This window comes from Macaca nemestrina, chromosome 8 (assembly GCF_043159975.1).
Source record: "Macaca nemestrina isolate mMacNem1 chromosome 8, mMacNem.hap1, whole genome shotgun sequence".
NCBI classification, from domain to species: Eukaryota; Metazoa; Chordata; class Mammalia; order Primates; family Cercopithecidae; genus Macaca; species Macaca nemestrina.
Window position 1 is genome coordinate 2,641,503 of NC_092132.1, and position 20,862 is coordinate 2,662,364.

The following is a 20,862-nucleotide window of genomic DNA, read 5'->3' on the forward strand; positions in this document are numbered from 1 at the left end:
GGCAGGGCTGTGCTGCCGGGTGTGGACCCCGCGGATGGGTGACTGGCACAGACCCCCTTCCACACAGACCCCGGCTTGCTGTGTTTTCTCTCGGAGGAGGAAACAGTGCCCTCTGCCGGACTCTTCAGGGATTGCAGGTGCCCCCGACCCAGAAAGCAGCTTCCTCCCGGATCAGCCCAGAAGCAGGACAGCCAGGGGCCGGGCAGGCGTGGATCTGGGCAGTGAAGGCGTGTGTGAGCCACAGGCACTGTACGACCTATGGGATGGCAGCAGAGCCAGGATCAGAGGATCCCAGAGGGCCTCTGGAAGGCAGAGTGCAGTGACCCTGCAGGAAGGTGAGATGCAAATTTCAGAGGAAAGGAGGGACGTGGAGGAAGCAAGGAAGCCCCTGGCAGGGGCTGGGGTGGGGCCTGGGGCCTCTGTGGCAGGGGCTGGAGTGGGGCCTGGGGCCTGTAGCAAGGGATCCCTGGCAGGGCCTGGGGTGGGGCCTGGGGCCTCTGTGGCAGGAGCTGGGGTGGGGCCTGGGGCATCAAGGGGCCAGCAGGGCTGGGGGAGCCGCATTTCCTTGGGGCTCCCAAAGGCCCCAGTTTCACTGGGACGGGGGCCTGGGTCCAACTCCTGGGGAGGTGGGTTCTTGGGGAGAGCCCAGGAAATGCAGGGAAGGGCAGGCGTTAGAGGTTGTGCCACAGGACTGGCTAGGTGGACAGGGGCCTGGTGCCGGGCAGGGGCTCCCTGAGGCCTCATGGGGGACAGGGAGGAGGGCCTGTGCAGCCTGCTTTTTTCCTCCTCGCCTTTCTGTCCTTGTTCCCAGGGACAGCTCAGAAAAGCTCGCCTCTCCTTCCAGACCTCCAATGGCCCCCCTCCCATACCTTCTGCTGTCCCCTCCCATGGCCACCCCAGGTCCCTGTCATTGCCCAGAACACTCCACCCTCAAATCTTCCCACTTTCCTCTGGCTCCCCCCTTCCCCCAGGGAGACCTCGGTGCCCAAGCACGGACTCCTCGGTGTCAACGGGAAAGTTGTTCCTTCCTGGGCTCGCACCAGGCTAGTTCCTCGGGGGCTGGAGTGCCAGGCACAGGGCAGGCAGTGTGTTTCCTACATGACGTGCAGGATGAAAGGAGGCCATGGCTGCAGGGACAGATGCTGGGAGGGCACACCTGAGGGCCTGTAGCAAGTGTGGAACGTGGACACGTATGGGCCAACTGAGGCTCGAAGACCAGAGCTGGAGCCTAATAACTGATGCTTCTTTCTGGCAGCTTGGACAGGAGGACCAGACCCGGCCCTGGCTCCTACTCTACTCCAACCCCAGGCACGCACTGAGCCCTGGCCCCGTCCCCTGTGGACCGTATGGAGGGTGAGACCACGGGATGGGTGTCCGCAGGTGTGTGCTTTGCTCTTAACCCAGAGAAGCCAAGAGCTGTCTTCCTGCCTCCTCCCCCTCAGTGACTCAGTGCCGTCCCTGGCCACACTCCTCTCCTCTCGCCCCCATCACAGCTCCACATTGACTGAGGGTGCAGGTCCTCTGGGTGACAGGCAGCAGTCCTGGGGGTGGACGGGGGAGCTGACTCATTGTAGTGGGAGGAGAGGTGTCACAGCTGAAGTCCCCCAAGTTTGGACCCCCAGCCTGTCCAGGTGGCTCCTGGGAGAGCACCCAGGGCTACACCTTCTCAGCAGTGGGGGGGGTCCCCTGGGCACCAGAACAAAGACCCCTTTACTCCAGGCTCCACCCTCAGAGGCCATGGGTTCCTGGGCTTTGGTCTGTCTCAGTCACCAGCTAGTACTAGTGGCCTCTTTACTACAGGGGTCAGGAGGCTGTCCTGAGACATGGCAAGAGGGACTGGCAGGGTATTGGGAGGTCCCAGGGTGGGATGGCCCCAGAATGCCCTGCTGGTGGTGGCCCTCAGGGGATGCAAACTTCTGCCTTGCCCTGTATCCATTCAGACAGCCCCTGCATCAAGGGGCCCTGTGGGGACACTGGCTGAACCTAGGGACTGGGACCTTGCAGAGAAGAGGCACAGATCTTCCCTCTCCCAGGAGTTACTGGAGCTGGGCCGTGGTTCTGGATGGGGCAGGGTCCTGGTGTTGAAGGGGAGGGGCCAAGATGCTGGAAGGGCGGGGCCATGGTGCTGGATGGGGACGGGGCCATGGTGCTGGATGGGGACGGGGCCATGGTGCTGGATGGGGTGGCCCCTCTCCCGGAAACCTCAGCAGCAGCCTCCTCCTTCCAGTGCCCTCTAGGATGCTGTCCCCCGACACAGCACCATGGTGCTACCTCCTCCGGCGTCACGATTCTGCCTCACCAGCACCACAGCCTTGCCTCCAGGGCCATGGCCCCAGACAGTGGCCACTGCCTCACTGGCTGTGAGTGTGCGCGGGGCCTCCTTCATCACACTCAGAGAAGAGGGACCCTGGGCTTCACCGGATGAAACTGGTAAGGGGTGGGGTGGGCAGACCACCAGAGAGCGGTGACCCTCACTGTACCTCATTCCTGCGGTGCCCCCCGACAAGCCTCTGAGGGAAGGCCCCATCCTTGCCATTTTCCGTGAGGAGCCTGAGTGAGCAAAGGGCGGAGGCGACCCTGACCCCAGAGCAAGATGGCTGTGTCTCCCCGCCCTCCCTGCACTCCCCTTTCGCTTGCAGTTCCCTGGGGCATTTGCCCTGGGGCCACCAGGGGAGAGGGGTCCGGCCCTCAGACTGTCCAGAAACACCTGGAGGGGTGGGCCCCTGCCACCTGCCCCTTGCCCACACAGCGCAGGGCTGTTGCCTGCGCACCTGACAGCTCCAGAGCTCCCGCGGCCCTGGACGAGCTCTGTCCAAGGTGCTGAAGGAGAAGCGCTGAGCCCTAGGTGGTTTTGCTGCTCACTGATGTCCCCGCAAGGGCCAGGAAGGGTCAGGAACGACTTGGGTCTGAGGAAGTCGACCTGGGCCCCCCGGGGAGCTGTCGTGTGTGTGTCCCAGTCGACAACGAGTGAGGAACTGAGGCCTCTGCCAGACGCTGTGTGACTAAGCTTAGAAGCAGACGCCTCCTCAGTGGAACCCTCAAATGACCCAGCCCAGCTGGCACCTCCACTGTAGCTCAGAGCCACCCTGAGCTGAGCCCCTTATGAGTTCCTGATTAAAGAAACCAAGAGAGAGTACAAACGGTTCCTGCTGTCTGGCACTCCGCGGTTCTGGGAAATTTGTTGCACTGACTGGCATGGGATTGGGTAAGCCGCCCTCCACCTCCAGGGGCATTCACTCAGTGGTTTCATGCCCCAGAGCCCCAGTGAGGCCAACTGAAACTGGCTTCTGGCTACGAACAAAGCCTTGCCCAGCTCTTTCCTCTCACAGTCCTGCTTCTTTTGAGAGACTCCCTTAGCAAAGCTCTTGAACAAAAGGCCTCATTGTATGCTCTCCTTCCAGGGAGTCTGACCTGAGACAGTGGCTGTTCTCAGCAGGGTTGACCATTGCTCTGCAGGATCCTGGGTGATGAGAGTGGTCTCCCTCTGGAGTCTGCCTCTGAAATGGTGCTGAGAGATGATTCCTCGTGGGTCTCTCGTGTTTCTGCACATGGCCAAGTTTGTTCTGCTCAGGGCTGGACCCAGCACTCCCCTCGCAGGAACGGAAGTGGGGTGGGGGTGGGGGGTGAGTAGAATCAAGCCATCGAGCCAGGTCCTGAGCAGAATAAACATGGTCAACATGGTTGAAGACCCAGGCCCTCCACCCTTGTTCTGCCGGAGTAAGAGGTGGGCTTTCCTTGAGAGGAGGCTGGGAGAGCGAGTCTGGGGAGAGGTGGAGAAGGGGACTTGCCTCCCAACTGGGATCACAGCTGGAATCAAGGACCCTGGGTCCCTGCTCTCACCAGGCTGGGAGCACCGACGCCAGCAGAGGGTGGGAGTCCAGGGTGCTAGAGGCACTGGAAGGAGGCTACAGTTGATGGAACTCCTTCGGGGCACCCACCTAGACTCCAGTCTTCTTCTCTGTGAGGTGGCTGACAGGTCCCTGCCCAGCTCTCCCCTCCCTGGTGTCCCAGTTCTCAGGGTGTTTGTGCCTCCCTGAGGATGAGCCATCCCTGGACCCCTGCAGCTCTCAGCACTTCTTATCTCTGGCAAAGGCCACCTGCAAGCAAACCAGAAACTCCTCAACGTCAGGGTGTGATGAATCACCTATGGACTTCCCCGGTGCCCCCGTCACCAAAGGAAGTCTCCAATAAAGCATTGTTGAACAAAAAAAGAAATCAACATGAGGGCTCCTTGCTAAGCAAACTGGGAGTGAGCAAGGAATCCGACTCACTAGCTGAGGGTGTGTCAGGGGAGCTTGACTCCCTGGGACCTCACACCTTAGAGTCATCCCATCTCTGATCCCAGGGATGTATTCCTTCAGGAGCCTTTTGACCCTTGCCTGGATAGAGAGGAAAGGGACAGAGTCTTCCAGGCTTGCACAGCTGCCCACTGGCCCATCACCTCCCCATCCACTCCTCAGGAGCCGCTCAGGTTTTGTCCTGAGACAATGGTGTTGTAATGAAGGTCATGAGAATGACAGTGGTAATAGTGGTGATAATCATGATAGTGGTGGTGAACTCATGAGGATGATGGTGATGATGATGATTGTGATGGTGATGCTGCTGCTGCTAATAATGGTGTTGATATCACTATCAGTGATAGTGATAGTAATGATGGTGATGATGACAGTGATAGTGATGATGATGGTGATAATGGTGATGATGATGATAGTGGTGGTAGTGTTGATGGTGATGGTGACGATAGTAATGGTGATAGTTATGTTGGTGAAGAAGATGATATTATCCATCATAGTGTTAATGATGAGGTGGTGATGGTGATGATGATAATGATGATGATGATGGTTGTGATGGTGAAGACAACGATTATATTATTATCTATCATGGTGTTGATGATGATGATGGTGATGGTGATGGTGGTGATGATGATGGTGATATGATGAAGATTATGATGGTGATGATGATGATGGTGATAGTGATAATGGTGAAGATAATGATGGTCATGGTGATGATAATGATGGTGATGGTGGTGATGGTGATATCATTATCAATAATAATGATAGTAATGATTATGATAATGGTGATGCTGATGCTCATATGACGGTAATAGTTATGATGGTGAAGACAATGATGATATCATTATCTGAGATAGTAATAACGATGGTGAGAGTAATGACAGTAATAACCATCATGGTGATGTCAAAGGTGATAGGTTGGGGGTGGTAATGAGGGCATTTGTGTCAGTGTTGGAATTGGTGGAGGTGGTAACATTTGGTTTTGGTGGAGGCAATGAGGGTGTTGGCCAGGTGGGTGTTATGGGTGATAATGATGGTAGTGACGATTGACCGTCAGGCTCTGAGGCCACAAGTGGACTGATAGCTCTTCCTAAAACTGGCTTAGCTGACTGTCCACAGATTTAGACCATGCCTTCTTCAAGTCCCTATCCCTGTTGTAGGCTGGCAGGGGACATTCCCTTTAGTTTCTGAAAGGCTGCCTTCCATGGAGGCTGTGGAATGGACTCAGGCCCCTCCCTATCAGCCCAGAAAGAGAGACCAGGGCTGAGGGCCGGTATGACCCCTTGCCAAGGCAGTTTTCATCTTTTCGGCCTCCTGTAGGCATTTGTGGGAGAGAGAGTGTTGTTTTCTCCAGAGCCAGGATGGAGTGAAGATGACAACCCCACTCCTGAATGTTCCACTTGTCCTCAGATTGTACCCTGGGCAGGTGACATGGCTTAATGTTCCCAGTATTCATTGAAGAGACCTGAGGCCAGAGAGGGAAAGTGATCAGGTTGAGCTCAAAGCTGAGTCCCTGCTCCTGAGACCTCCCTTCCCCAGGGACCTCTCTGTCTGGGGAAAACCCACCTTGTGTGTCAGGCTCTTCCCTAATTGAGGAGTCACACTCCTGGATTCTGTGCCCACTTCTGCCCCCTCCTCTCTGGGAGCCCCTCCCTGCCTCAGCAGGTTCACCTGTAAGGGGGAGGGAGTTCGATGCCTGTACAGTGCTTCTGCACGATGCCTTTTCTTGGCGGGTCCAGCCAAACCCGAAGAAAGGCGGGTGGGAGAGAAGGAGATAGCGGGAGAAGGAGTCAGAAAAAAGTCTAATGAGTCATTGGTTCAGCTGGGAGGTGGCTTGGGCTTCCAAGCAGTTAGTCGCAGAGAACGAGATTCTGTGCCAGTCTCCAGCAGGACAGCATCTGCCCCTCCCATTGATGAATAAAGCCATGCAGTAATGTCCCTTGGCACTGTCTGTAAGCATGCCACTCTGCTGACTAATTCTTTTTAATTAGAAACAAGAAGGGCAAAAAGTGTTGTCCTTGGGAAGCTTGACAAGTGTGGGTTTCAGAGACTGAGCTGCTGCTGCCCACCACTGCTCCTGGACTCTTGGGTTCCCTCACCATCCTGGAAGTAGAGCTTAGCCAGGGCTAAGTCTCAGATTCAGGTTGGGTGGTTCTGGGTCCCCCTAACTTGGCAAGAGGCTCAGCAAAGCAGCCTGGGAGTGGAGCAGCTGCTGTTCTCACCCCCGGTGAGGTAGATGGGTATGACACCTGCACCTGCCCCCCAGCACGCTCACTGAGTATCCCCTGTTGGGGCTGGGCCAGGTGCTGGTCATTCAGGCATGAGCAGGGCATGGTCTATGCCCTCAAGGTGCTCCAGGGCTGGTGGCACAATGAGCATTCAGGGGTGCCCCAGGTCTGTTGGAGCCCAGGGCAGGAAATGTGTCTCAGAGTCAGAGGGCATCCTCCATGCAGGAACTTGGAGCTGGCCCTTGGTGGACACACGAGGAGCCTCAGGAACAGGCATGGTCTACAGCACCCTTGAAGTGTTCCTCATGGCTCCCATAACCTCCTGCCACTCTGCCTGTGCCATGTGCCTGTCCTGGGCTGGGGGAGGCTTGAGGGCTGTGGAGTTTTCTCAACAGGAGACCCAGCCCAGGGCCAGTGCAAACCCACACCCAGTGATAATCATTGTAATAACAGTCGAACAGTGATGTGGAGCAAGTGCTTTGTGTGTCAGGTTCTGCCCGACCTAATCCTTGCTGTCCGCCTGCCAGGTGGGCGCTGTCACCACTGTGATGATTACTGCAGCACAGGCGGGTTCTTGATTGTTGCTCAGCAACTTCGCACTGAGAGGATTGAGAGTCAGATGTCAGAACACAAAATGGGTATTTCAGCAAACACTTTGAAATTCATCAGACCCCTCAGCGCTGGTAGCCACAGAAAGAGAAACTTCTGTCTTTAGTGACAGCTTGTTTGAAGAAACAGGGGCTAGAAGCAAGTTTCCTCCAAGGCCAAGCTTGAAAAGCCTTCACTGTGGCGGGGTCCTCCACACCCAGCTCTGGGTGCAGGAGCTGCTCGCCAGCTGGGGTTTCATCTGATCTTTGAAATGAAGTGGAATCTCTCAGAGGCTTGGTGACAGCACACCATCATACTGATCGCTGGCTCAACCAAGCCATCCCATGAGTCATGCTCTCCTGGGAGACCCTCCACACGGCTGGGTGAGGAGATGGGGCTGCAGGGACTCACAGCCTAACCCACTGCCTCTGGAAGGCTAGGCAGCCAATATGTGATTTTCAGGGATTCCCTATTACAGGAAACAAGGTCTGAATTGGGATATCCTGTCCTTTCTGTGCCTTAGGAAAGTGGATCGAAAAACTTGCCCACAGACACATAGTCAATAATGACCATGACCGGAATCTGAACCCAATACTGTCTCCCTCAAAACCTTACGTTCATCAGTAAAATCCATTGTCAGCCAGAAAGCAACCTGGAGTTGGGGTGCTCATATAATGAAGGTGGTGGCAGTGAGGGGGAAGTGGCAAGCACTGTGGTGTGGTGATGGTGACTGAGATGTAGATGATGGGAATAAGAGTGAGTAGTGGTGACAGTGGGGGGTCATGGTTATGGGGTGGTAACAGTGGGAGGTCATGGTTATGAGGTGGTGACAGTGGGAGGTCATGGTTATGAGGTGGTGACAGTGGGGGGGGTCACGGTTATGAGGTGTGAGAGTGGGGGGTCATGGTTATGAGATGGTGACAGTGGGGGGGTCACGGTTATGAGGTGTGACAGTGGGAGGTCATGGTTATGAAGTGGTGACAGTGGGAGGTCATGGTTATCAAGTGGTGACAGGGGGAGATCATGGTTATGAGGTGGTGACAGTGGGAGGTCATGGTTATGAGGTGTGAGAGTGGGGGGTCATGGTTATCAGGTGGTGAGAGTGGGGGTCATGGTTATGAGGTGGTGACAGTCGGAGGTCATGGCTCTGAGGTGGTGACAGTGGGGGGTCATGGTTATGAGGTGGTGACAGTGGGAGGTCATGGTTATGAGGTGGTGACAGTGGGAGATCATGGTTATCAGGTGGTGAGAGTGGGAGGTCACGGTTATGAGGTGGTGACAGTGGGAGGTCATGGTTATGAGGTGGTGACAGTGGGAGATCATGGTTATCAGGTGGTGAGAGTGGGAGGTCACGGTTATGAGGTGGTGACAGTGGGGGGTCACGGTTATGAGGTGTGAGAGTGGGGGCTCACGGTTATGAGGTGGTGAGAGTGGGGGCTCACGGTTATGAGGTGGTGACAGTGGGAGGTCATGGTTATGAGGTGGTGACAGTAGGAGGTCATGGTTATCAGGTGTGAGAGTGGGAGGTCATGGTTATGGGGTGGTGACAGTGGGAGGTCATGGTTATGAGGTGGTGACAGTGGGAGGTCATGGTTATCAGATGTGAGAGTGGGAGGTCATGGTTATGGAGTGGTGACAGTGGGAGGTCATGGTTATAAGGTGGTGACAGTGGGAAGTCATGATTATCAGGTGTGAGCATGGGAGGTCATGGTTATGGGGTGGTGACAGTGGGAGGTCATGGCTATGAGGTGGTGACAGTGGGAGGTTATGGTTGTCAGGTGTGAGAATGGGAGGTCATGGTTATGAGGTGGTGATAGTGGGAGATCATGGTTATGGGGTAGTGACAGTGGGAGGTCATGGTTATGAGGTGGTGACAGTGGGACGTCATGGTTATGAGGTGGTGAGAGTGGGAGGTTATGGTTATGGGGTGGTGACAGTGGGAGGTCATGGTTATCAGGTGTGAGATTGGGAGGTCATGGTCATGGGGTGGTAAGAGTGGGAGGTCATGGTTATGAGGTGGTGACAGTAGGAGGTCATGGTTATCAGGTGGTGAGAGTGGGGGGTCATGGTTATGAAGCACTGATAGTGGAAGGTCACAGTTATGAAGGTGGTGACAGTGGGAGGTCATGTTTATGGTGTGGGGACCATGGGAGGTCACAGTTATGGGGGTGACAGTGGGAGATCAGGGTTATGGGTTGATGGCGGTGGACACAGTGGTGATGGAAATCATTGGTGGTGCTGGCTGTGACAGTTGCATTGATGGAGAGTTGAAGTGGTGGTTTTGCTGGTGGTGGTAGGACTGCCTGGGGTAGTGGTGGAGAGAATGAGGTTGGTAGAGGTGGAGATGATGATACAAAGTTTACAGGTAAGATGGTGGGTGTGGTGGGGCTGTAATGGAGTTCCTGGGTGGAAATGTTGGGGACAAGAATGAAGGTAGGGTGGTGCTCATGGTTTGGGGTAGTGTGGAGAGTATGGTTATGATGGCTGTGGTGGAAGGGGCTGTGGTGGGGTGGTGGTGATGGGAGGCCATGGTGATGATGGTAGTTGGGATGGTGGTGATGGTGCTGATGGCAATTAAGATGATAATGGTGGTGATAGTGCCAGGAGGCCACGTTGTTGATGGCAGTTGAGGGGATGATGGTGGTGGTAGCAGTGATAGTTGTGGTGGTGGGAGAGTTGGTGGTTTGGATGGTGATGATGCAGGTGATGACTGGCAGTGGGGTGGGATGAAGTGGTTGTGACAATAATTATGGCAACTCATAAATGGGACATTCAGGTCCGAGTCTGAGCCACTCGGGGGAGAGCAGTAGACCCTGGTGAGCATGCCTCTGGGTGAGAAAGGCATCTAGGGTCTGGCCCGCCCCTCCCATGGCCAGTCGCAGGGCTCCTGGGAGATTCACGGCTCCTGGAGCAGCTCCTGCTTATGAAAATTGGGCGACAGTGCACTCTCCAGTGGCTACGCGCACACCTTAGCCTTCTGCCTCTGGCAAGGGTGGGCTCCTAGGGCTCCTGCGGTTGGACTGGGGGCCCTGGGCTCTCCGTGTCCCCATCCTGTGCTCTGGGGGACAGGCAATGCCTGGGCGCTGAGAAGCCGCTTGTCTGCCCCAGTTGCCCATCTCACTTCCTTCTCTCTGTCAGTCTGTGGGTCTCTGTCCCGCATATGGAAAACCTGACTTCCCAGGGCCGAGCTTAGTGTCTAGGGGAGCCTGACCTCCACCCTGAGGGTCTCCAGATCTCCCAGGCCTGCACAGACCCTGGAACGGGGCATCTCAGATCTGAGGGAGACCGTGGGTGGCAGGCAGGCCCTGAGGAACGCCTCAGGGATCTAGGAAGAAGGAGCTCCCTGGGATGAGGGGCGGGGCTGTCAGGGTAGGGGAGGCCTGGGTGGAAACGAAGACACTCAGGTGCTTGTTCTCAGCTCCCCCAGGCAGGGAGGACAGGAGGAGGGCTGAGGCTTTAGTCCTGGAGGTTTTGGAAAGGAAAGGGGCACATTCAGGTGGGGTTCAGTCTCCAGGAGTGGGTCTGGGGCCTGCAGAGGCTGCTGGGGGGTGTGGAGAGGCCCACATTTCTGGAGCTCAGTGGGGCATGCTTGTGGGGTGGGGTGCAGATCCAAGGGTGAAGCTGGAGGAGTATGCACCCCTCTGGCCCTGTGCCTTCTCCCTGACCGCCAGCTCTGGGGACAGGGTGTCTGTGGCAGTGAGACAACTGCCCCCATATTGGCCCTCACCTGCTCCCCCTCTCCTCTTGGGGTCCATAGTCTATGGACACAGCCTCCATCTGGACGCCCTGAAAGGGCCTGGCCTCCCCTCTCCACTCCTCTTTCTGGGGTGAGGAGCACGGCCACTGTCCTTAGGGAGGGCCAAGGGCTGGAGCCAGAGGGGGACAGAAAGGGTTAGAGACCGACAGAGGGGGACAGAGTGGGACAGAGAGGCATGACAAAGACGAGGCAGGGGCAGGGAGAGACGGGGGCGGGTGGGGGGGTGGGTAGGTAGAGAGATGGAGAGACAGGGACCACTGAAAGGGAGTCAGGGATGGCTGGAGACCGCGTGAGGCGGGGCACAGCCAGCAGGTGGCGTGCAGGCCTCAAAGGCGTCCGCTCAGCCCCGGACCCGGGACAGAGGGAGGGCTGGCAGGACCCGGCCCAGGAGAACAGCCTGAGCTACCAGAGTCCGGGGAGCCTGAGGACGGCCTGGGGTCCCAGAGCCCTTCCTGCAGACACCTGCACATGGGTCCAGGCTTGCCAGCTGTGAGCAGAGCAGCCCCTGCCCGGCTCAGTGCCCTGACCCAGCCTGAACTCACAACCCACCTTCCTCTGCTGCCCCTGGGGCACCTTGCTCTTCTCTTGGGCAGGCCACACCCTCAGGTGCTGCCCCTCCACTGGGGATCTGACTTGGCCCAGGAAGCAATAAATGCATTTTTAGAGGACTCTGCGACATTGGAGTTTCATAGCCCCTGGAGTGGGGAGCAGAGGGCAGGCTTGGTGCACCCCCTCCTCTGTGATCTCAGCAATTCCTGACCCTTCGGGGCCTCAGAGTTCACTGGCCTGGGAGAGGGAAAAAAGGAGAGGAGAAGGCCCCTCCCCATCCCCTTTCTGGGGACAATGAGAGAAGCCCAGTGGCCAGGGCAGGTGCTGACCCCAGCCTGACCTTCCCTGACCCACCCACCAACAGGCTGCTCAGAGGCTCAGCGCCAGCGTGCAGCGATCAGGTGGTGTCAGAGAGATGGATGCGCTTCTGCCAGCCGCCTCTCCACCACTGGGCTCCCCCGGCCCGCCCAGGGCTCTGCAGCCCCCTCAGCCTGCCATGCCCTCCCAGGATCCAGGTCTGCCACCGGATGCACCTTAGGACCAAGATGCAACAGAGGGACATGGGCTCACGTGGGAGCAAGACGCACCGGCCCTGGTCCTGCCCTCGCAGACCGCCCAGGCTTCTCACCAGCTGAGCCTCCCCAGCTGGCTGACCCATGGTCAGCTCAGAGGGGCTCCTGAGGACCCCGGCCTGGCTCTTGGGAGCAGCAGATGGCAGCAGGCTGAGGACTGGCGGCCTCAGGGCCAGGAGAGCCTGGGTACAAATCACACCTCGGTCATTCACTATGACCCGGGTTACCTGGCACACCCCTTGCCATCTCTGTGCCTCAGTTTCCTCATCTGTAAAGTGGGGTGACACCGATCGCCCTCCCAGCTGTTCTGAGACTCAGCAAGATGGCCGGTGCACAGCAGGGCCCTCCTTTTCTCACCACAGGACCTCTGCTGCCACCTGCTTTTCCAGAAACACACAGCACAGTGGGCTCCCCACCCCCACCCTGGGACCAGGAAGGAGACCCTGGTAGGAGGGACCAGTGGCATAATGGCTGGGGTCCAGCACAAAATGAAAACAGAGGCCCTTTGTCCAAAAATGAATCAAAATTACACAGTGCTAAACCCAGCACAGTCCTTCTGAGCTCAGGGACCAGCGTGACCACCCAAGCCGCCAGCCCTGTGTCCCAACACACTCCTCACTGCTGAGCCTCACGAGTGAGCTGGGGGTGCCCAGGGCAGATGTGGGCACCCATGGTGTCTGGGGACGTGGTGCTGGGACCTGCCGAGAAGGAGGCTCTGCCCTCTGGGTCTCAGCATCTCCCTCATCTCCCAGGGTAGGCAAGACCATGCAGAGAAGCCGACCCCACTCCCAGAACCTGCTGGTGCTCAGTAGGCAACGACTGTCCCCATCTGTGAGCCCCAAGCCATGTCCACCGCAGAGCCGGCTCACTCCGCCTTGTGACAGGTCCCTGGGAATTTGTGGGAGCCTGAAGGGCCACTGGGCAGGGCCGGGACCTCTTGGGAGAGGGGTGTCTCCCCCAACCCTCTGTTGCCTGCACCCCTCCTATGCGGCCATGTCCTCGTGGGGCCCAGTGCCCGGGAGCAGGGGATGGTGATGCCAAATTCCGGGAGCCTAGCAGCCTGCGGTGTCATACCGGAGCCAAGGCAGGGCTGCGTGACTCTTGGCCCCTGACCTCCCAGCCGGGGGCCCAGGTCATCCACTCCTGGTAGGGCTGGGGCTGGGCAGGGGTCCCTTCAGGCCAGCACCTCAGAGAGCGGGCGGGCGGGCAGGTGGCGCAGAGCCTGCATGCGTGAGGAGCTCCTGGCGGCGTCACAGCCGCGCTATTCTCAGTCTCTCTCCTTTTATGGCTCCGGAAGTGAGCTGGGGATGCTGGCAGCCTGGCTGGCACCGGGGAGAGATGTAAATGGAGATGCAGAGAACAGCAGGAAAGCGCAGCCATCAGGGTGGGGGCAGCGTGCCGTCTTGGACGCCACCCCCTCCCTGGCACGGGCATCCTGAACCCCCAGCTCTGGGGGTGTCCGGCCTGGCCAGCTGGCAGTGAATCCTTCGTCCTGATTTTGGGGCAGCCACCCTCGGGGTTCCTGCAGCACAATCTGGGCCAGGTGGGCGTCCAGGGAGGTGTGGGGTGGGCACACAGCCTGGCTGGGGACCCAGTGTGGGGGAGCGCCAGGCTCCAATCCCCCCAGGCCGGACTCCAGTGGCTCCTGGCAAGTCCTCCTCATGTTCCCCCCCGGCTCCATGCTGGCAACCCGACACAAGGGGCCGCCAGCTCCCACTCGGCCCTGGCCCCCTAAACAGCCCTGAAACCCAGAAAAGCCACTGCCCACCTGCCTGCCCCTCTCTGCGCCCACTGTCCTCCCTTCTCCCTCCTCCCCACCAGCTCCAGGTGGGCATCCTGGCCAAGGTGAGACAGGCCCCGGACTTATCCTTCCCTCATCTCCCCTGCCTGCAGGCTATGCCCTCTTTGGAAAGAACTCAGATGGCCCCCCAGCTCCTCCTTGACTCCCCACACCACCCTCTTCACAAAGGCCCTTCCTCACCTACCCACTGCTGGCCTCACATACCTCGGGGGTCAGAGCACCTTCAATGGAGACAGAACCATGTTCCATGTGCCCAGGGCAAGCTCAGGGCACATGCCAGTAGGTGTGCAAGAGAAGGATACCCTGGCCCATCCACTCACACACACATACACACACACACACTCATACACTTACACACATGCACACACACACACACAGAGACATGCAGGAAGACTCCATTTGTGCTCCGGGGCTCCAATGGTAGCACACACACAGGAGGCCAAGGCACACAGAAGACTCAATCAACATGGAACGAGGTCAGGGAGGCTTCCTGGAGGAGGCGGTGTTGGGCTCAGGTTCAGACAACACTTACAGCAAAGCTGACTCTTCATGCTTAGGTGTTAACACTGGGACATTTGTCAGTTGAACAGGGGGTGGCGGGCAGTGGCGTGGATGGGGCATTCTGGGTGGAGGAAGGCTGATGATCCAGGACCCATGGGCTCCTCCTCACCTCTGCCACACCGCCCAAGCTGAGAAGGACCTCAGCCTCCATTCGGTCCAGTCTGTCGCCTGTGGACAAGGACATGGGGCCAAAGAGGCTGAGTGACTTAGATGAGGTCACACAGTGCCTCGTGGAGATGCACAATGAGCGGTGCGTGGTTCTTCGTCCCGTGCTCAGTCCAGGCTGGAGGAACCCGCTGTGAAGCACCTCCTGGGCTCAGCCCCGCCTGCTGCTCCCACCAGCACACCTGTCTCCCCGTGTGCACCCAGGATCTGCTCCCGCAGTGCCCAGACGGCCCTCCTCCCGTGTGCCAGTGTGGGCAGTGCCAGTCAGAGGGGCCAGCCTCACCCCCCCAGCAAGAGCGCCCGGAAGAAAAGAGCTGTGGGTGTTCTTTGCAGAGCTCTGAGCGGGGCGACTTGCTGGTGCTGATGGATGGCAAAGCCTGTGGGGGGCAAGGTGATGCCCACTCCTTATTTTATGGGGTGCTCTGCACCTCCTTGTACTCCACCCCTTCCCAGAGTCATGCCTCTGTCTGGCTTAGTACCTGCCAAGCCTGTCTCGGGAACTTTTGTTGACGGAATCACCCACCGACTGGGAAGGGCAGAGCTGGAGCTTCCTCGGAGCACTTCCTCGGCGAGGAAACTGAGGCCAGAGAGGGTGTGGGGGCTTAGGGGACTCACCTACAGTCACACAGGGAATGAAAGTGTTCATGGGACACCTCTGGGAGGTTGGAGGTCTCCCCAAGATCCCAGAGACCCCAGACACACTTCCTGTCCTGGCTCTGGCCTTCCTTGCTGTGTGGCTCAGGCTAATCCCTGGCCCTCTCTGGACCTCGATTTCCCCTTCCGTGCATGGCTGGGGTGGCGCTGGTGAGGAGCGCACATCCCTTGTCTGCCAATGGACAGTGGAGGCCTGGGCTCTCGTGACCCCACCGGCCCCAAGGGGACGCCTGTGCAGCTGGGCCAGGCTGACTGGAAAAATACAGAACTTTCCTAGGAGGCTGGACTGGGAGGCGCTGAGGCAGGAGGCAGGAAGGAGGAAGGAGGAGGGAGGAGGGTCTGGTGTGTGGGGGCCCGGAACGAACAGGCTGCCTGTTCCAGGGACAAGGACGCAGCAGCACAGAGTCTGCCAACAGGAGAAGAGGAAGGAAGGAGCGGGGTGGGGGTGGGGTTGGGGGGGATCAGAAAGAAAATGTTCCCGCAGCCCCAGGGGGCTGGGGAGGTTGCAGAGGGAGGGGGGCTAGGAGGCCCCTGGGCCCACCTATCCTGCACCCATCTCCAACTGGCCCCCAGGCCATCAGCTTCCATCTTCTGCACCAGTGCCAGAGCCAGCCCACTCCTTGGGTGTCCTCTCATCCCTCAGGGTCTTTCCCGGCCCTTGGTGCCACCTTGGGAACACCAAGCACTGTTCCTGTCACTGATAGGGGTCTCTCAAGACCCCTGCCCCATTCCACCCTGGTCCCCTCCAGGGCTCTTGCAGAGGCTGTCTGGCTGCAGCAGCTGGGGTTAGGCAGGTGGGTTGATGGATGAGGACCTCACCTCTGTCACTTGCCCACTCAGCAGCCTGGGGTGGGTCCTCCCACCCCTAAGGACCCCTGTGGAAGCTGAGGCGAGAGCATCTACCTGGGTGGCCAAGCAGGAGCAGCTGCGCCCCAGCCTCTCCTCTGCCCCTCTACTTTCCACCTCAGTCCTCTCCGCCTCCTTGGTCTTTTCCCCAGGCTCTACCCTAACCTGCTGTGCACCACCCCCCGCCCATGCTTTGGAGGTGGACTGGGACCCTTACCCCCAGCTCTGCTGTCTGCCTACCCTGGCCCGTCCCCACTGCAGGGGGCCCTCAGGATGAAGACAGCAGGACACAGGTGTCCTCCCAGCTGCCTGGACCCAGATCTCCCAGCTGGACCCAGATCTCCCGCAATTCGTCACCAGGTCTGTGCTGCCACCTCAGGAGTGACACCAGGGGTGGGCGCTGGCCAGGTCTCGGAGGACAGAGGAGGTGGGCAGGGTGAGGAAGTCCCCAGAACCTTTCCCGAGGAGCTGAGGGCGGGACCCCCCTGACCACTTCTGAGGCTCCAGAGTGGCGCTGATGAGACGCTCCAGCAGGAACAGCTGGGAGAAACCTCGCCAGACCAGGTGACACGAGGCCAGGGACAAGGCTCCTGGAGCCCCGGAGCTCCCGCCAGCCCTTAAGGCCTTGGCATTGCCACGCACTTTACGGATGGAAAGCTGAGGCTCCAGTGTTTCCTGACTAGAAAGGAATGGAACAGGAACCTTTCTAGCCTCAGACCCTCGCCAGTGCCTGCTCTGGGCCAGGCCCTGCTTACACTCAGGTGTTCACCTGTGGGCACCACCTGTAGGGGTAGCGCAGGGACTCAGCCAGGCCAGGCAGCTGGGACAGCCTTGCCCTGTGCCAGTGAGGAAGAGGCAACATGAAAAGAGGATACCTGGGCCCAGGAGCCCAGCGAGGTTGGCGGTCAGCAGCTCCTGTAGCCTGTGGAGCTCTGGGCTGGACAGCAAGGGACACCCAGTGCGAGCACGTGGCTGAGAGACTGGCCCCCAGGTCTGGCCATGCAGCCTGGCCCAGCAGTGGGCACCCGGAGGGCATAGGGCAGCCTGGTTCCTCTCTTCCAGCCCCACCGTGCAGTGGGTGGTGACAGATGAGGCCACAAGGCTGGGGCGTGGTCACATGTGGGGGGCGGGTGCCTGAACCAACCCCTAGGACTGCCGCATTCCTTCTCTGCTGCCAGTTCCTCACTCCACACAGCCCACACAGAAGGACAGCAGGAGCCCTGGAATCTGTGCAAAGGGTGGGGTGGGCAGGTGTGTGCGGCCAGCAGTGGGTAGGTGAGGAAGGGCCTTTATGAAGACGGTGGTGTTGGGGGCTAAGGGAGAGTTGGGGGCGGTCTGGGTTCTTTCCAAAGAGGACAAAGCCTGGAGGCAGGGGAGATGGGGGAGGTGTGTGCCTCTGCGTGTGCCCATATGTGTGCCCATGTGTGTGAGTGGGGGTGGACGTGAGCTCTGGCCTGAAGGGGCCTGTGTTTGCCTCTCCCTGCTGAGCCGCGCTAACTTCCGGCACCCGAGATCAGCAGGGCCAGCCTGGGGGAGCAGCAGGATGCCCAAGGTCAGCATCTGTCCTGTGAACGAGCCTGGCAATCCAGAAAGGCCCTGCCGGAGTGGGTCAGCCAGGCCTGAGACGGTCTGGGGCTGCAGGGAGAGAGCCGACTCCCTTCGCTCTGATCAGGCAGGAGCAGAGGCGGCTGGGCACCCCAGAAGGAGAAGGGAGTCCAGGGCACAGGGTGGTCCCTGCCTTTCAGAGCAGGTACCCCCACACCTCTGGGGACCTAGGTGGCAGGGGCTCAGGAACCAGCACTAAGAGGTCCTTTGAGGCTGTTGTGAGCCTGGTGGAGATCTCAACCGTGAACAGAACCTGGGGGTCATGGGCTACCTCACACTGCCCTGCAGGACCCTTTCTCTCAGGTAGGTGGGGCCTCAGAGCTGTCAGACCCACCTAGCAGCAGACCGGGTTGGCTTTGAGAGTGGGGGTCCCCCAGGTGCTCCTGACCTCCTTGTGCAGGCTTAGCCTCCATCCCCTTCCCCTGTTGCTTCCCCCACCTGCACCCCTGAGCCATGCAGCTCCAGTGGCTGTCAGGGATGGGCGGGGGTGTGGGTGGGCTGGAGAGAGGGCAGGGCGGGCGCCTGTTGGGAGAGGCCCCCGCTCCAGGTAGATGGGAGCCAGCCTGGCCTCCTTTCCTCAGGCTGCAGTGCGGGGGTTTGCTGAGGGCTTCTGGGGCGATAATTGGGCAGCGATTAAGTGTTCCCGGCAGCTGCGTCTGTTGCCTGTCACCTGTCAGCTCAGGCCAGCATTCACAGCCTCTGCAGACCCTGCTGGAGGGGGTTGGGGAGGGGAGGATGGGGCTCTGCATGGCACCCCCGACACTGCCTGCCCTCGTGCCATCCAGGGCAGGCTCTGTGCTCTCCCACCGGTCTCCGCTTGGCCACTTCTGGCCTTGTTGTTCAGCAGGTGACCGGGGTGGTGACAGGCCATGGGGCATTGAGCAGAGGACACCAGGATTCCTCACCAAGGGGCTGGCTCCTGCCCAGCTCTGCCTTGCTCACCAGGCCACCTTGGGCACTCACCCTTCTCCAGACCTGCCTCCCTCCACACGGGTGAGGGAACTGAGGCAGTGGCACCTCCTGCGACCTTGGCTCACGTGTCCCCAGTCCTGCCTCCTTGTCAGCTTGCTGATGCCTCAGGTGGGGGTGGCAGCTGGAGGCCACTGCTGGCCAGAGGCCTAAGAGCTGTGCCCTGGCGGGGACGTCAGGAGCCACACGGGCTTATAAACCCTGGTGGGGCTGGCCCCCGATCACTGAAGTGCTGGCTCTCACAGGGACACATACATGGCCAGTGCCGAGCACCCAGACAACACCTACAGGCTCAGACTGGCCCCAACCCAGACATGTGGCCCTCGGTGACCGCCGGCTGCACTCACCCGAGGCTGCTGGCATCTGCCCGTCCCGCATGTGCCCACCCAGCTCCTCTCCCCGGGATTCCGCAGTGGAGCAGTGGGAAGGTCCCTGTGCTGGAGGCTTCTCTGCCTGGCTCCCCGCTCCCAGCTCCGTGGTGCCCCTCCGCCCTCCCTTCTCTGTCCGCCCACTTACCTTTAATTAGAAATGCCAGGAGAGCCATTTTTGGGGAGTTTTTGACAGAAAGACATTCCCCCCAGGGGCGGAAGGAAGGAGGAGACAGACTGGCTCTGAGGCAGGGAGAGGTCTCCCTGGGAGAGCCGGTGGGGGGGGCCTCAGAGGGTGGGAAGGGAGTGGGGATTCCAGCAAGTGGGTACCTGTGTGCCCTTTAGTGCCTGAATAACACAGGGAGTATTAATAAGACAGGGGGGAACTGAGGGCTGTGAGTGGGGGGTATGAGTGTGTGTGTGGGAGCTGTGAGTGGGGGGCATGAGTGTGTGTGTGGGAGCTGTGAGTGGGGGGCATGAGTGTGTGTGTGGGGGGCTGTGAGTGAGGGCATGAGTGTGTGGGGTGGGGTTAGAGTGGGGGCTATGAGTGTGTATGTGGGGGTGTGAGTGGTGATATGAGTGTGCAGCATGTATGTGGCTGAGAGAGGGAAAGGGCAGCTGGCAGCGGGGACAAGGTGTCCTGATTGTCAGCTATGATGTGCTCATGGCCCTCTGGCTGTGGGGAATGGTGTGTGTCACCCATGCCCGGGTAGCATCAGAGGACCTGAGACCCATGCCTATCCAGCCAGCACTGGAGTAACTCAGGAAGGGCGTCCCTACCCCCGCCAGGTTGCCAGGGAGGCAGAAGGGGCCTCCCTCCGGAGGGAGTCTCGGCTTCCGGAGCCCCGCTCCTTATATGGAGCTTGGCTTCCCTCTGCCTCTCCTGATGCACTGTGCTGCCAGCACCGGCCCTCCTCCCTCCTCCCTGCTCTTGTCTCCCCCCTCCCCCTCTCCTTTTCCTCCTTCCTCCTCCCTCCCTGTCTCCCTCTCTCCTCCCCTCTTCCATCTTCTTAGAAGTCTTGGAGCCTCTGGCCAGGTTCTTGATATAGCCAGGGGCTTCAGGGCCCAGTTCTCTTCACTGGGGGCTAATGTCCCCTCCATATCCTCCAAACCCCAGCCCCCCAGGTAGCAGCTTCCAGATTTCCCTGGGAACACAGAAAAGTATTGGGCCTCACCAGAGACCTGGGTGTGGGGGCACAGGGCAACCCTGTCCAGTCACAGCCACACGGGTAGGTGTCACCATGCACACCAACGCAAGGGTCAGACAGAGAGCGCCTAGGCCTGGCTGTGTGTCCCTCACACAGAGCCCAAGACCTGGACTCGGGACCGCCTGGGCAGGGGTGGTGGGAGTTCAAAGCCGCATCTAGGAGCTCACATGTGTGCGTGTAGAGTTGCTGAGTCCCTGGGCACAGGAGGCTGATCGGGAGGGTCCTTCCCGGGCTGAGCTGCACATCCTGCACAGCTGGGCGGACGGGGTCAGGGGCAGTGAGGACCCAGGAGAGCAGTGGCCAGCGCCAGCCCCCTTCAGCCCCCCAAAGAGACAGGCGAGTGGAGAGGAGGAAGCCCACCTTGGGACCCTGGGAGGCAGGAGATGACAGCCCGCCCAGCGCCCGGGAGGGGGCGTGGGAGGGGCTCCCAGTGCCCGGCTTCAGTCCCTCCGGTCCCCGCAGGCTGAATGAGCTCCGCCGCCCGGGGTGGGAGGTGCGGAGCGGAGGGATTAGTCATCCCGGCCCCTCCATGTGTGCAAGGGGTGGGACCTCCAGTACCTTCGCCGCCCAGGAGCCGAGTGGGCGCGGGGCGGGGCCTGCAGGGGCGCGGGCGGGGCGCTGGCGGGGAGCCTGAGGCTGGGCCAATGAGAAACGGGGCTCGGCGAGCCGGCCGCCCACGGGCCGCGCTGGCGGCATAAA

The 20,862-nt window shown here is 59.6% G+C and overlaps 1 long non-coding RNA gene across 2 annotated transcripts; it reads left to right on the top strand.

The window, feature by feature from the left end:
• The first annotated feature begins 96 nt into the window (after positions 1 to 96).
• LOC139355730 (uncharacterized) lies at positions 97 to 6,548 on the top strand. 2 transcript variants are annotated; one of them, XR_011606651.1, is made up of 4 exons: positions 97 to 335; positions 1,256 to 1,380; positions 2,228 to 3,205; positions 3,402 to 6,548. It is a non-coding gene; the product is annotated as an uncharacterized lncRNA (long non-coding RNA). The 2 variants fall into 2 exon arrangements; XR_011606650.1 differs by having other exon boundaries at positions 103 to 335; positions 2,228 to 6,548.
• The last annotated feature ends 14,314 nt before the right edge of the window (positions 6,549 to 20,862 follow it).